Source organism: Schistocerca serialis, chromosome 8 (assembly GCF_023864345.2).
Source record: "Schistocerca serialis cubense isolate TAMUIC-IGC-003099 chromosome 8, iqSchSeri2.2, whole genome shotgun sequence".
NCBI classification, from domain to species: Eukaryota; Metazoa; Arthropoda; class Insecta; order Orthoptera; family Acrididae; genus Schistocerca; species Schistocerca serialis.
The window spans coordinates 427,604,409-427,621,375 of record NC_064645.1 but is presented as its reverse complement, the minus strand read 5'-3'; positions in this window follow the sequence as shown (position 1 = coordinate 427,621,375).

The window sequence follows — 16,967 nt, the reverse complement described above, 5'->3', positions numbered from 1 at the left end:
ATCTCGACCAGTGGTGCAAGGCGACACATATAATGTTACATTACAAAATGTTCATTACTCGCTTTCGGATGGCAGGTGCAGATGTGAATGGAATATGACGGGTTTGGTGGTAGTCAGATACGGTCCACTGGAAGTAGTGGGGTAGTCCTCACGTTCCCATGCAGTCCAACATCCGGCCACTGTTACAACTGAATGTTCCATAAATCTGTATATTTCAGAAGTCTACCACACAGTCGAATGCTGTTAACACTTGAAACGCAGCAGGAGACTCTGCACGCCTTTCTCATCAAAAACAGAGTGTGATTTTGTAATCCAGAGACTGTCAGCGGAGAAAATCGGAATGAGAATGTTTTCGATATAGAATCGTGGGGCTGTCAGTATTGTGCTCAATGTAATTTTTATTTCTCTACTTTATTAACACGATGACAGGCTCACTGGTTTGCGGATGTTACTACGTTGGATTTGAGACGGGTGAGCAAGAAACGCTACGGCCGAACGGGACTGGCCGGGAGCTAAGACCGATGGCGCAGGTGGTGGATTGTTAGATTGTTAGAAACTGAGGACGGCTTGACCTCCCCAGGGGCTGGCAAGCTTTTTTCCACCTACACGACCTCGCAGCTTATGTCCGCCTGGAGGCCACGACAGCTCCAAGTGCAAGAGTTGGACTCATCATTCTGTGTTTTGAGGGCTACCTTTGAAAACACCACCTATTGCTTGTAAAAAGCATGGGCTACAGAAAACAAAGTCTAACCTTGTAATGGCTGTTTTTGTAGATTTCTCAAGACTTCAGTTGCGAGGCTTATGGTGCAGGTGGGGAATTGGCGTAATGGTGTGTGACATCAACAGCGCAGCGCTGGTGTCAGTGCATTTCTTTGTATGTCCATCCTTTTGACTGGAGTTCTTGGGGACCACGACCGTTCCCTATTGTTAGAAAAAGAAGCGCCTACAGTCGTCCTTATGATCCTATTTATTGTGCAGCTACCGGTTTCGGCGCTTCAGTGCGCCATATTCAGGCCTTAGTTGCTGCTATCGCGATCCATATATACGCTGCATCAGTGGCAGTTGATGGTTGGGGTGCTGACATCACATTTACAGATAGTCTGCGTAAACCAGTTACGTTGGCCACTGATGCAGCGTATATATGGATCGTGATAACATCAACTAAGGCCTGAAGACGACGCGTTGAAGCGCCGAAACTGGTAGCTACACAAGAAATAAGATCAAAAGGACGGCTGTAGGCATCTTCTTTCAATGCTTTTTGGTAGTAGATGAGATTTTATGGTGTATGGTGTGATCGGGATCTCACGAAGACGCGCTATTTTGGAGGGCTTCTCTAGTTCGAGGGAATTCTCGCAATTGGATTGGAGTGCTTCTTAATTTTCCTGGTGGTAACCGGTACTCTTTGGCGGGAAGGAATCAGCAGGGTGTTAAGTGAGAGCCACAAGAGGAGCACTTTGGATTTCGTCAAGTAGGCGTCTGCACTGTGTTAAGGTTAGGATGTGAAGGTGTTCGCATCAACTTGCGCCTTTGTCGGGGAGAGATGTCTACAAGGAATGCGGGTACGGTAGCGAGAGAGAGCTCATCGACTTGGCGTTGCATCGCGGTAGAGGCCGCAGCATCTTCGAATTACGACAGCGTGCTGACGACATCGTCCTTACGGAGGGGCAGCACATCTTCAGTGAACGGCCCAGCTTGTAACAGTCATATTTACTGTGAGCATAATTCACCGCACCGGTAGAGCATTTCAGTTCAATTTCACACTTGTGGAATCCACGATGATCGCCTGTTTATGGTTCATCAAATCGTACTAAATGTGTGAACTTGTGGGGTTAGCCATCAACTTTTAGTTACTGCTTCATTCAGGAATTTGCAGGGTTGTATAGTTTTCAGTTATTGTTGTACTTCGCTGGAATGTATGATGTCAAGTGAGCTAGTAGTAGCCGCGCGGGATTAGCCGAGCGGCCTTAGGCGCTGCAGTCATGGACTGTGCGGCTGGTCCCAGCGGAGGTTCGAGTCCTCCCTCGGATATGGGCGTGTGTGCGTCTGTGCTTAGGATAATTTAGGTTAAGCAGTGAGTAAGCTTAGGGACTAATGACCTTAGCAGTTAAGTCCCATAAGATTTCACACACATTTGAACATTTTTTTGGGCTAGCAGTAAATTCATAGATGGACGAGTAACACTGCTATCTACTTTATTTCAAGAAACAGAGTTGTTATAATTTGAATAGTTGAATATATACAAGTTGAATATATACAAGTTAAGTGACGTGTTTGTTAGTAAATTTGAGTATTTAACTAATCAGTGTTTGTGTTTGGTACTTCACTTACACTAGGCTGCATGCAGTCAACCAGTGTTCAGGTAACTACTTTCGATCACATTAAATCATACAGAATAATTATTGTTGCAGTCACATATGGTCAATCAGATTAGGTTTTTACTCAAATTCGCCCACTTTATGATCTTTGCCTAGGGCAGTAATGTTGAGTTGTCCATACAACTTGGCACACGATTAAAATGTATATTGTAGGTCTAAAAGTCGTGGCCTGCACACAGTTAGGTTTGGGGGGCAGGCAAATTAACCACGGAGCGGATTTCGCACGCTGTCTCAGACGAGTACGTGGTACCTCCAGAGTGCTTCACAATGGTGACCTGGTATGAGGCACTGTTCGTATCGCGTGTCCCAAATATTTTGAGTCAATTTAAGCTGGTGATAGTGGGTCCGCAACAGATTGTATTGAGATAGGGAAACCAATGGTCGGAAATGCATATTTATTGTGTTATGGACCTACATAGCATAGACTGTATAACAATAACGTCGCTCATAGTAACTGTTCAAAGTGATGACCCCTAGTGGCAACAGTGCTATTAGGAGGTGCTCCTGATTGTGCTGAGTCTGGCCGACTGACGAGTCGGACGTCGAAGAGTGGCCTAAATGCCGTGGAAAGTGGGTGTGGTCTGGATTTCACGTGATAGCAGAGATAAACCTTGTCAAAGATAAAATATAACTATCAATCATAGTACGTCAAAGAAACTTCTCATCGATTCTGTTGCGACACTGTCCATATACCGCTGAGTTTCATGGCTTCTTCTTTTCTGTTAAAATTATCCCCATGTTTATATATTTCGATGGCTTCTCTATATAGCCGTTGATAATAGTTCGTCATAGTACATAAAACTTCAACTTCCGAAAATTTCGCTACGTGGTCACCCGACTGAAGAGCATGTTCCGCCACGACTGACTTGTCTATTTTCCTTAGTGGATAAAGACTTTTATGTTCCTTCAACCGTGTATTCACACCTCTCTTTGTAGTTCCAATGTAGACCCTACCACATGTACACGGAATCTTGTATACACCACTCGCAGACAGAGGGGGACGTTTATCCTTATCGGAACGAAGTCCTTGGCCTATTTTCTTAGTTGGTCTGAAAATCGGTCGAACGTTGTTTCCTTAAAATCGTGCCAATTTTATCCGTTACTTTTTTGATGAAGGGTAGAGAAACCGTGTTCTTCCATCGCTGTGTCCTATCGTTGTCCTTAGGCCTCCTGTTATTCGGTCGCAAAACTCTATTTATTTCCTTACTAGAGTACCCATTCTGCTTTAGATGTTTTAACTCGGCGTCCAGGTATTCCGGCGCACATATCCTTTTAGCTCTGTCCATTAGACTTTTAATTACACTTCTTTTCTATTGTGGATGATGTCTGGAATCCTTATGCAAGTATCTGTCGGTCTGTGTAACCTTCCGAAAGACTTTATGTTTCAAGCGGTCATCAGTCTGTCTCATAACTCAGACATCCAAGAAGGATATTGCATTGTCTTTCTCAATTTCCATGGTAAACTGGATTTTAGGATTTATAATATTTAAATAACAAAAGAATTCCTCTAAAGCTTTTTTGCCATGTGACCAAACCACAAATGTATCATCCACGTACCGATACCATCGAGATGGTTCCTTATTCGCTTTTTCCAGAGCTAATTGTTCGAACATAGCTTTGGACGAAACGTCAGGGATAGAACAGCGATACTAGTTCTGCTTTACATTCTCCATGAGATCCCTGGTGTTTGTTGTAGCGTGAGATAGGCAGCTTGGACCCTTGCAAGCAGGTCTTCATCCGTTTCTACGTGGGTTTCATACACCAGCGCCTTGACGTAATTCCAGAGAAAAAATCCAGAGGTTTGAGATCCGGCGGCTACACTGGCCATGGGATGCGACTTCCCTTTCCAGTCCAACAATGAGGATACGTGCTTTTCAGGTGCTCGCAGACATTAACGCTGAAATGGACTGGTGCACCGTCGTGTTGATATCACATGCTTTCGCGGACAACAAGGGGTATAATTTCCGAGGACTGTGGGAATACATTTCGAAGGAACACTGAGACTGCCGGTCGTTGCTTTTAACAATTGCTATAAGCTACGTTGTTGTTTTGTGGTGTACGCTATGTATGTTCACAACACAATAAATATGCATTTCCGACAACCGGTTCCCTATCTCAATATAATCTGTTGTGGACCCACTGTCAATAAAATTCTTCTGGGCTGTTGACCGTATTGTCAGTATATAAAATTTTCCGATGTCTAGGCCACTGATGCAGTTGGTCTTCCTCAGGGTTGAGCTGACTGCTGAAAGAGAGACTTTAGATGCTATGTAGTAATGGAAGAAGCGGTTCACGTCATTTGACAGTGTACTGGAGGATAGCAGGACGGGTGTTAGGCATTTTTTTGGTCTTTATACTATTTTTTGACATTGTTGGATAATGAAGTGCTTGATTGTTGTTTACATTATATCGAATCATTAATGGAAAGAAGCGAAGTACGTCTTTATCCACCACTGACAAGAATGACAAGGAATAATATAAAGACAAAAAAAACCGCCTAACACTGCATGGGGGCTTAATTATTATTAAATTTGAAAATCATTTTTATTTTTCGTAACTGTATGTCCGATTGCGCTGTGTCTCGTAAACGGTTGTCCCTGACTAGTTTTTGTCCGCAATCTGACTGCATGGAACAACAACAAGAATGAAATGAAAATTTTCGTTAATACAATTAATTAATTAAGTCCCCAGCAACTATAAAACCTACGAAACCAAAGCACAAGTATAATTGTTCTGTGTGTGGAAGTATGACTCAACGTACACATCTGGCACGGTTCTTCTTCAATAAGGCAAGAATTTTTAAATATCATTTATACTGACGTGATAAAAAAAAAAAGAATTAGAAATCTATAATTGCGCAAGAAAACCAGAATTACACTCTAATACAAGAACACAAGCCAGATGCTTTGTTGACTGAACCTGTAATGCTGCATTATTTAAGACATTGAGATAGTAAAAAGAAAGGAAATCATTACAATATATCTCCACACCGACTCTCTACTACCACATCTCAACAAGAACTGACTACTGCCACATCTCGACAAGCCCTCTTCACTACGACATCTCAGCAAACACTTTTCACTAGCACATCTCAACAAGCACTGACTACTACGAGTTCTCCCCAAGCACTGACTACTACGAGTTCTCCCCAAGCACTGACTACTACGAGTTCTCCCCAAGCACTGCCAGTGGAGGCGGCTGAATAATACTCTTTGGCGCAATCTCTGGCGCTGTGGCTCAGTGTAGCCACCTTTCATATGCCCCTCCTCCACGGGCCAGAATTTGATGGTATTTTTGCCAGCATTGGTGGTGAAAATACCACCAAATTCGTCCACAAAAATACAGACAAAAATTAAAGATAATATTAATACCTAAATATCACATAATTAGTTAAAATTTTGGCTTTGCACTGACCTTTCAATAACCTAATATACGAAATACAGTAAGCAATACAACTTCTTTTCATACATGTGACTTTACATAATAGTTCACACAATACACAAAAAATCAGTTTATACAAATGTTCACACAAAATGCTTTCAATGATTAGTTCCAGCAGTAGCACCCAGCAATGGTCAACAGGTGCAGACACCAACAAGTGACATCATTCAGCAGAAGCAGTTCCATTAGTGGCACTCAGCAATGTTGAGCAAGTACAGACACCAACAGGTGACATCTTTTCAGTAGAAGCAGTCCATCAGTGGCACCCAGCATTGTTGAACAGGTGCAGACACCAACAAGTGACATTGTTTCAGTAGAAGCAATCCAGCAGTGGCACCCAGCAATGTTGAGTAGGTGCAGACAGCAAGAAGTAACATCATTTCAGTAGAAACAGTTCTAACAGTGGCACCCAGTAATGTTGAACAGGAACACACAGCAAAAAGTCACATTTCTCAGCAGAAGCAGTTCCATTAGTGACATCCAGCATTGTTGAACGGGTGCAGACACCAACAAGTGACATTATTTCAGTAGAAGCAGTTCATCAGTGGCACCCAGTAATGTTGAGTAGGTGCAGACACCAACAAGTGACATTATCTCAGTAGAAGCAGTTCATCAGTGGCACCCAGCAATGTTGAACAGGTGCAGACACCAACAAGTGACATTATTTCAGTAGCAGCAGTCCATCAGTGGCACCCAGCAATGTTGAACAGGTGCACACAGAAACAGTGACAGTATTTCAGTAGAATCAGTCCATTAGTGGCACCTAGCAATGTTGAACAGGTGCAGACACCAACAAGTGACATCATTTCAATAGAAGCAGTTCATCAGTAGCACCCGGCAAAGTTGAACAGGTGCAGACACCAACAACTGACATTATTTCAGTAGAAGCAGTTCCATTAGTGGCACCCAGCAAAGTTGAGCAGGTGCAGACACCAACAAGTGACATCATTTCAGTAGAAGCAATTCCATCTGTGGCACCCAGTAATGTTGAGCAGGTGCAGACACCAACAAATGACATTATTTCAGTACAAGCAGTCCATCAGTTGCACCTAGCAATGATGAGTAGGTCCAGAGAGCAGTCCATAATATTCACTATCACTGATCACACTGTACATCAGAGTTTATAACCAGAAATTAAACATGTCCTAGTGGCACCAATCATGTAGAAAAAGTACAAGTAACAGTCCATAATATTCACGATCACTAATCACACAGTTCATCAGCAGAAATTAAACATTTCTAAGCGGCACCCATCAATGTTGAACAAGTGCAGGTAACAGTTCATAATATTCACCATCACTAATCAGACAGTTCAGGCATGAACAATAGTTTGTATGCACATACACTCCTGGAAATTGAAATAAGAACACCGTGAATTCATTGTCCCAGGAAGGGGAAACTTTATTGACACATTCCTGGGGTCAGATACATCACATGATCACACTGACAGAACCACAGGCACATAGACACAGGCAACAGAGTATGCACAATGTCGCCACTAGTACAGTGTATATCCACCTTTCGCAGCAATGCAGGCTGCTATTCTCCCATGGAGACGATCGTAGAGATGCTGGATGTAGTCCTGTGGAACGGCTTGCCATGCCATTTCCACCTGGCGCCTCAGTTGGACCAGCGTTCGTGCTGGACGTGCAGACTGCGTGAGACGACGCTTCATCCAGTCCCAAACATGCTCAATGGGGGACAGATCCGGAGATCTTGCTGGCCAGGGTAGTTGACTTACGCCTTCTAGAGCACGTTGGGTGGCACGGGATACATGCGGACGTGCATTGTCCTGTTGGAACAGCAAGTTCCCTTGCCGGTCTAGGAATGGTAGAACGATGGGTTCGATGACGGTTTGGATGTACCGTGCACTATTCAGTGTCCCCTCGACGATCACCAGTGGTGTACGGCCAGTGTAGGAGATCGCTCCCCACACCATGATGCCGGGTGTTGGCCCTGTGTGCCTCGGTCGTATGCAGTCCTGATTGTGGCGCTCACCTGCACGGCGCCAAACACGCATACGACCATCATTGTCACCAAGGCAGAAGCGACTCTCATCGCTGAACACGACACGTCTCCATTCGTCCCTCCATTCACGCCTGTCGCGACACCACTGGAGGCGGGCTGCACGATGTTGGGGCGTGAGCGGAAGACGGCCTAACGGTGTGCGGGACCGTAGCCCAGCTTCATGGAGACGGTTGCGAATGGTCTTCGCCGATACCCCAGGAGCAACAGTGTCCCTAATTTGCTGGGAAGTGGCGGTGCGGTCCCCTACGGCACTGCGTAGGATCCTACGGTCTTGGCGTGCATCCGTGCGTCGCTGCGGTCCGGTCCCAGGTCGACGGGCACGTGCACCTTCCGCCGACCACTGGCGACAACATCGATGTACTGTGGAGACCTCACGCCCCACGTGTTGAGCAATTCGGCGGTACGTCCACCCGGCCTCCCGCATGCCCACTATACGCCCTCGCTCAAAGTCCGTCAACTGCACACACGGTTCACGTCCACGCTGTCGCGGCATGCTACCAGTGTTAAAGACTGCGATGGAGCTCCGTATGTCACGGCAAACTGGCTGACACTGACGGCGGCGGTGCACAAATGCTGCGCAGCTAGCGCCATTCGACGGCCAACACCGCGGTTCCTGGTGTGTCCGCTGTGCCGTGCGTGTGATCATTGCTTGTACAGCCCTCTCGCAGTGTCCGGAGCAAGTATGGTGGGTCTGACACACCGGTGTCAATGTGTTCTTTTTTCCATTTCCAGGAGTGTACAAATGCTTTTACCAATTTATTCTCAATGCTCTTACGCTAAACATACAAATTCTAATAAACACACAAATGATATCAGATAATTGTCATATTGACTATTACAAATACTCAAATATCAGTAAACCTATAATATTTATGGGTGTCAGTGCAAGCCACAACAAACAAGTAAAATAATATTTAGGAGATAGGTGGGTAGGATTAGGAAAGGAAAACACACAAAACACACTCACTCATCTTTCATCCACATTAAGTACTACTGTGTAATTGAATAGTGTTAACTGTGTAAATGCAATTCTGTCAAAATTTGATGTTCATCATGTGTATCAAGTAGTAGTGACAGCAATGTATAACAGTCAATAATAGTTAAGTCAACGTCATAGTCATCATGTCAAGACCAATGTTTGCCAAGCCAGATCAAATGTACGGTTGCTGAACAACTGTCAGTGAGCCAAGATATGTAAATGCTTCCTCTCTCAAAAAAAAGTATATACTGCTTATTGATTTAACAAAGTGTGTGTAGACAATCTTCCTTCCACTTTAGTGTTCTAGTCTGCTATCTTCATCCTCCTTGTTCCATATAGACCAACAAAAAAAAAAAAAATGCTCCTCATTTACTTTACCTCTTATACATCAAAACTCCAATAATCATCAGCATCACATAATCTCAATACTTCAATAATACATCTTACGTCGATACATATAAACCTTATCATTAATAGCGTTTACCTTACCTCTTGTCCACCAAAACTCCAATAATCATCAACTTCACATAATCTCAATAATACCTCAATAATACCTCTTCAATACGTCGATACATATAAACGTTATTACCAATATCATTTCACTTCCATAACAACTCTTTCCTCTAGTCAGTCTCCTCGAACAAGTACAGATAAAATCCTAATGAAAACCACATCATCCCATACAATCCGAAGACACACTGTCAACACACAACCTCTGTGTAATCCATCTGAGTCAAATCTTCTACTCATTATGAATTATAAACAAAGAAATGCATACATGACCTCTAACAGACTTAGTTCGAATAACTCTCAGTAATTAAGTACGATTACGGAGTGTGAATGATCATAATATTTCACAGTGTGTACACCACTTCAAGAATTGTGGCAAACAGAAGCAAACATATGGAGTATTTCTTGTGTCAAGTGTCACTTCCTATTTCAATTGCTCACGAAAAATGCAGTGTAATAACTGTCAATGGTCTAAACCTAGTTTTGGTATGTCATGTCGTTAGCTTCCTTCCTATTAGCATACATTTATACAGCTTCCATAAAACCTCAGCTCATGTGACTTCTATGAAGTTTCTTGTACTAATGTTGTTTATGTCGAATTATAGCAGTTCATTTTCCTATCTTAAAAATATAAGGCACTGAGCGTAAGCAAAACATGCAATAGCGAGTAAATATACCAGTAGAGAACAGAATGTCAACAAGTGGATGCAGCACAAATCCTACAACGAGGCTCTGCCAAGCGAACAATCTATAATTAATACAATAATGTGACCTAAACTCTATGTTCATACACAGTATATCAGCATTTCTATATACCAAATTAAAGAGTAGTTATGACAACAAACAGAAATGTATAAATATGCAATCCATACGCATAGCAGTAAACATATATCTTACGTAATAAACAGTTCATTAGCATCATATCAGCATAAGCAAATAAATGTTCATATGTCATCTTAATAAGTAAACATGAAGGCGCAAGCAGATAAATCACAAAGTATAACTTACATACATATCAGCACAACTAATCAGGTGACAATTATAATTTAAATAAATAAGCACAGCAGACACATAATAAAAAAATATGACATCAGTGAAAAAGCATTGCAGCCAAGCGATGCATAATATATACAAATAACAACCCTGTTCATTAATAAAACATTGACAAAAATCAGCAAATGTACGCAAGCACGTCGCTTCACAAGTAAATCCATAGAACATGAAATTAGCACAAAGTATGAATCACGTAATTGCGAGCAGAAAATTACGTCTAAAGTACGTACCTAAGCGGAAATATGTTACCTGAAAAATAAATTCAATTAACAGTTACCTTTTTAGTTTATTAGTTTCTTCTTGGAAATTACATTCTTTCTGAAATTTTCTCGATAGCAAATCCTCTTAACGTCGGAGACACATAGAATTTACCTGAAGTTCTTAAATATTTTATACAACTGTATCCTGAAAAATACTGAACGTTAATAACATAAGTCATCTAGTCACTATAGCTTTATACTGAATTTAGTCGGAGAAATTAGACTTTGTATTTGTTTACGGCTGTCAGTGCATTCGCACTGAGCCCTCGATCAGCTGTAGGCGCGTGACGTAGGAAGCAATTCTTTGCGGTCAACGACTGCCTTGTGCGGCGCGCAGACTTGACTGTTGCTTTGAGTATATGCCGCCACCAAAACACAGCGCGGTATCCTTGTATTCTCTGCATGTTTACGTATAACTGTTGGTTTCTCGAAAGTATGTCATTCCACAAAAATTTTAACGTTAGATATATGATGTATTCCCTTAGAGCGTCGTGATTTAAGAGTTTCTACTTCAACAGTGTTATCGTGAATAATTTTGCGAATTCTATATGGACCGTTATAAAGCAGAAAAAATTTGCGACACAAGCCTCTTCCTTTGTGAGACAAACGATGAGACTTAATTAACACCTTCTGACCAACTGACAAGATTTTTAAACGACCAGGATGTTTAGCTGATTTCTCTCTTCTAGCAGCCGCAGATGCAATATTTTGTAGAGCCATGTTGACAACTTCAGAATGCCGCAGTTTCCGTGAAGGCGGAAAAGGAACGATTTCAGATATGCGATTTGTCGGTGCTTTGTTTTTTAATATCAGTATTGGCGGTAAAGAAGTTGAGTCATTAGGAAGTTCATTCAGAATGTTTTGAAAAATATGAAGATACTGATCCCACGTTCTGTGATTCTGATGACAATAAAGACGACACAATTTATTGATTTCCTTCAGCCATCTCTCTGAAGCGTTAGATTGAGGGTGAAAAAGTGAAATGAAAATTGGTTTAATCTTACGACGCCGTAGAGTACGAAGCCAAATTTTAGAACGAAACTGTTATCCATTATCTGATATAACCTTATCAACATGACCAACTTCTTTAAGAAAATGGTTAATGAAAGCATTAGATACTGAACGAGCTGTTGCTTTGCGTAAAGGTGTAAAACACACATATTTTGATGTCAATTCCACTGCTACGAAAATGTACGCAAAACCATTAGTAGATCGAACCACTGGACCGAACAAATCAACTGCAGCCATGTCCTTTAATTTCGCTGGAATGATAGGAAACAACGGTGCTCTGTGAGAAATTGTTGGCGGCTTAGCCCTTTGGCATAATTTGCATTTGTCCAGAACAGATCGAATACGTTTTTCCATATTACTGAAGTAGCAATTTTCTCGTAATTTATGAAGGCATTTTCTGGGACCAAAGTGTGCATAACTGAAATGCGTATACCAAATAAGATTATTAACCCACTCATCAGGAATACAAACTAATCAAAGAGAGTTGTCGACCGATTTTCGTTTAAAAAGAATGTCATTGCGAATAGCGTCAAGTTTTTCTGGATCAGGAAGAATACATTCTGTAGAAATAATGTGACCAAGAAATTTCACCTGTGAACGTCCAAATTCAGATTTTTCCAAGTTCACTGTAATGCCAACTCTTGCAAAAATACGTAATAATGAATCCAAAATTTTGTTGTGCTCACTCCAAGAACGTTTAGCAATAAGAATGTCGTCAACATATGAAGTAATATTGTCACGAAGATAAACAGGTAAAATTTCATTTAAATTACGAATGAATGCTGATGAAGATACAGTAAGTCCAAATGGTAATTTCCGAAATCACTTTTAGGTAAAATAGTCATATCCGGTTATTGTTTATCTACTGTCTAGATAGATTGATAGTCGAAGAGTTGTTTTGACAGATGCAAAGAATAGTAAAAGAGTAGGCAGCGGTGCAGAAAACTAAAAGGGAAATAGCACCACTACAGCTCGGGGCCCTATGCACGCTACGGCACATATTCACTTAGTGTAGTGAATCCCCTGAGGACTTTAATAGCCGCACATAATTTCCAGTTTGTGACTTAGTGGAAAATTAGGCGGGAGTGCGTACATAAATTGATCTAGCCATGAACATGGATGTATGTCATTCATAGAATTACGAAAGATCTTAAATTTCCGAACAGTCAAAAAGTGTTTATAGTCAAGGTTTTCTCCTCGTGGCGACAAAGACCTACCGCGTCTGTCCCAGTCCGAATGTCCATTATTGTCAAGTTCACGCGTCTGGCGCTGTCTTGTTTCATCTCGTAAATGAAACAAATTATTTTCTTCAAACCCCTCTGCTAAACTAAGACTTGTCAATTTATCTGAGATCTCCTCAACTCTTTCCGATGAGTCACTTAATTGTTCTTTCTGTTTATTTACGTCTTCCGTAAGTGTCGCGACTCGGGTTTCGGTATTGTCACATTTAGTAGTGAACTGTTCATACTGTTGCGTTAAGTTATTTATTCTGTCATTTGGTACGGATTCCTCGATTCTTTCAAGTATTTCTTCCTTATCGTGTGCACGTTGTAAAATTAACTCTGAATATTTTTGCACTATCACGCGATCTTTTTCTTCCCGATCTCTGTCCTGTTCCTCTTGTCTGATCTCTACTGCAATTAATCTATTATTGTGAGCATTCAAAATCGGTTGTACTTCTTCTCTACTTTCTTTCTTTGAGTCATCTTTCATGTTTTTGAAACACGTCCCTATTCGTGAGTCTAACCGTGTTGTCATTGTTTCCATCTCTGTTTTAATTGATCCTATTTGTGAGCATAACCGTGTTGTCATTGCTTTCATTTCTGTTTTAATTTCAGATCGCAGTGAGTCTAACCGCGTTTCCATTGTTCCCATCTGTGATCCCAAATTTAATATTGCACTCATTAACTGCTCCATTTCTTCTGTCGTTAACCACGTAATCGTGAATTTTCTGATTGAGAAAAATTTTGAACTGTTTCCGGACTATTTTCCCTGCTTATTAAATTGTTTTCAACACCATTATTCATCATACTGTTATCCTGTGTTGGCGAGTTCGACATGTCAACAATTTCGTTATTCTGACTATTCATCATTTTTGCCTGTTTCATTGACCACGTAATCATTTACAAAACATACAAAACTCGTCACTGTACGAAAATTACACACAATGACTCCTCATCTTCAACAATACCATTCACACGAAATATTTCCCTCAAACACGATTAACGAACAATTGAAATAATTGCACTAAATTGTCAAACCCGTAGACAAGACAACAAATTTAAATTTTGAAAAATACCATTAGAAGAATGCCGATTACCAAATCTACGGATGCAAAATAGACTACAATTACTAAACTACAAAGTACTACAACAATACTACTGTCTACTATTTTTACAATCAGAAGAATTCCAAGGGACGATCCGAAGCAGCGGTCGCCACGTGCATGGGGGCTTAATTATTATTAAATTTGAAAATCATTTTTATTTTTCGTAACTGTATGTTCGATTACGCTGTGTCTCGTAAACGGTTGGCCCTGACTAGTTTTTGTCCGCAATCTGACTGCATGGAACAACAACAAGAATGAAATGAAAATTTTCGTTAATTCAATTAATTAATTAAGTCCCCAGCAACTATAAAACCTACGAAACCAAAGCACAAGTATAACTGTTCTGTGTGTGGAAGTATGACTAAACGTACACATCTGGCACGGTTCTTCTTCAATAAGGCAAGAATTTTTAAATATCATTTATACTGATAGATTTTCAGAGCATTCACACAAGGTTGGCGCCGGTGGTGACACCTACACAACATGCTGACGTGAGGAAAGTTTTCAACCGATTTCTCATACACAAACAGCAGTTGACTGGCGTTACCTGGTGGAACTTTGTTGTGATGCCTCGTCTAAGGAGGAGAAATGCGTACCATCTCGTTTCCGACTTTGATAAAGGTCGGATTGTAGCCTATCGCGATTGCGGTTTATCGTATCGTGACATTGCTGCTCACGTTGGTCGAGATACAATGACTGTTAGCAGAATATGGCATCGGTGGGTTCAGGAGGGTAACACGGAACGCCATGCTGGATCCCAACGGCCTCGTATCACTAGCAGTCGAGATGAAAGGCATCTTATCCGTATGGCTGTAACGGATGGTGCAGCCACGTCTCGATCCCTGAGTGAACAGATGGGGACGTTTGCAAGACAACAACCATCTGCACGAACAGTTCGACGACGTTTGCAGCAGCATGGACTATCAGCTCGGAGACCGTGGCTGCGGTTACCCTTGACGCTGCATCACAGACAGGAGCGCCTGCGATGGTGTACTCAACGACGAACGTGGGTGCACGAATGGCTAAACGCCATTTTTTCAGATGAATCCAGGTTCTGTTTACAGCATCATGATGGTCGCATCCGTGTTTGGCGACATCGCGGTGAACGCACATTGGAAGCGGGCATTCGTCATCGCCGTAGTAGCGTAGTAGCTGGCGTGATGGTATGGGGTGCCATTGGTTACACATCCCGGTCATCTCTTGTTCTCATTGACGGCACTTTGAACAGTGGACGTTATATTTCACATGTGTCATGACATGTGGTTCTACGCTTCATTCGATCCCTGCAAAACCCTACATTTCAGCAGGATAATGCACGACCGCAAGTTGCAGGTCCTGTACGGGCCTTTCCGGATACAGAAAATGTTCGACTGCTGGCCTGGCCAGCACATTCTCCAGATCTCTCACCAACTGAAAACGTCTTGTCAATGGTGGCCGAGCAACTGGCTCGTCACAATACGCCAGACATTACTCTTAATGAACTGTGGTGTCGTGTTGAAGCTGCATGGCAGCTGTACCTGTACACACCATCCAAGCTCTGTTTGACACAATGCCCAGGCGTATCAAGGGCGTTATTACGGCCAGAGGTGGTTGTTCTGGGTACTGATTTCTCAGGATCTATGCACCCAAACTGGGTGAAAATGTAAGTTCTAGTATAATATATTTGTCCAATGAATACCCGTTTATCATCTGCATTTCTTCTTGGTGTACCAATTTTAATGACCAGTAGTGTATAGTGATGGACTTTGATAGCCGTTCTACCAGACACGTAGAACTGCAACTGTAATCGTTTACATAACAACCAATAGTGTGTAAGGTGTATGAAATTACATTGACATCCGACTATGTGTTCTGTGTGCTTTACTTTTATTGTCTGACAGTGTAATTTAATAACCATGCCTTTCCAAACGGCTATTAAGTCCAGTCAGCAGTATCTGCGAAACGACGCCCCACGATGTCATCTTCGGGGAATCCCCGCTTTTGCGAGGCACGCAGCGGCGAGGCGCGCCATACTGCTCGGTGGAGGGCGTGGGCGCCATTCGGAGCGGTGACTGCGCTGGGCTGGAGTGAGGCGGGCGCGGTTTGGCGCCGCTCATCCGACGCCCGGCGTCGGCGTCGGCGTCGGCATCGGCGTGGCGCGGCCGGGCGCTTCGCGGCGGCCGCGAACAAAGGCGCTGGTCGCGTCTGTCTGCGGCAATCTGGCGCCTCATCTGTTAGCACCGCCGCGGCGTAGCGTGGTGCCGAGCCGCGCATTGATTACGACGCAGCGAGCGGCGCCGGGGATTCCCCGTTTTCCTCACCCACGCCTCGTTCCGCTGCTTCAGCAGCCGCCGGATGGCCCGCCGTCACCGTCTGCCTGCTGTGCTGTCGCCCACCGCAGCCGGGTCGGTACCCCCCCCCCCCCCCATCCCCACCGCACGTGCGACGCCAGCCGCTGCTCATTTCAACCGCTGGTTGTCTCCGCTCATCCGCGCTCCCCAACTAGTCACGTGAAAAAGACGCGATTTCACAGTCTCCCGTCTCGGGAACATGTCGCAACTTAATCCTATTGGCGAACTGGCAACTTCCGAGCGCTCTTGTAACACCCCTTTTCAATAATGGATAAAGATTCCATGATGTATCCACCCTCCACATATTCGTCATTTTTGACATACTGGAAGGCATGAGTGCCACGCTTTTGTACTTATAACGGGATTATCAGACCTGTTAACACGGATTGTGGTGAGTTTTACAGATGATGTAGAGGAACCTGTCCTGAGTACTTGGCTAGCGCCCTCTCATGAGACGCCCCCCAGTCTCCGTTAATCTGGGTGTTGAACTTTTATGCATACTACAACCCCGCAACGCTAGTAATGTTCCGAAGAAGTTAGAATAGTGCAGCGAGCAAGGGTTACGGATAAGACGACAGCAATAATATTCCTTTTATTTTTTATTTATTTATTTTGGCTTTCTATTGATTCGGTTACAGTAAGAGTCACCAC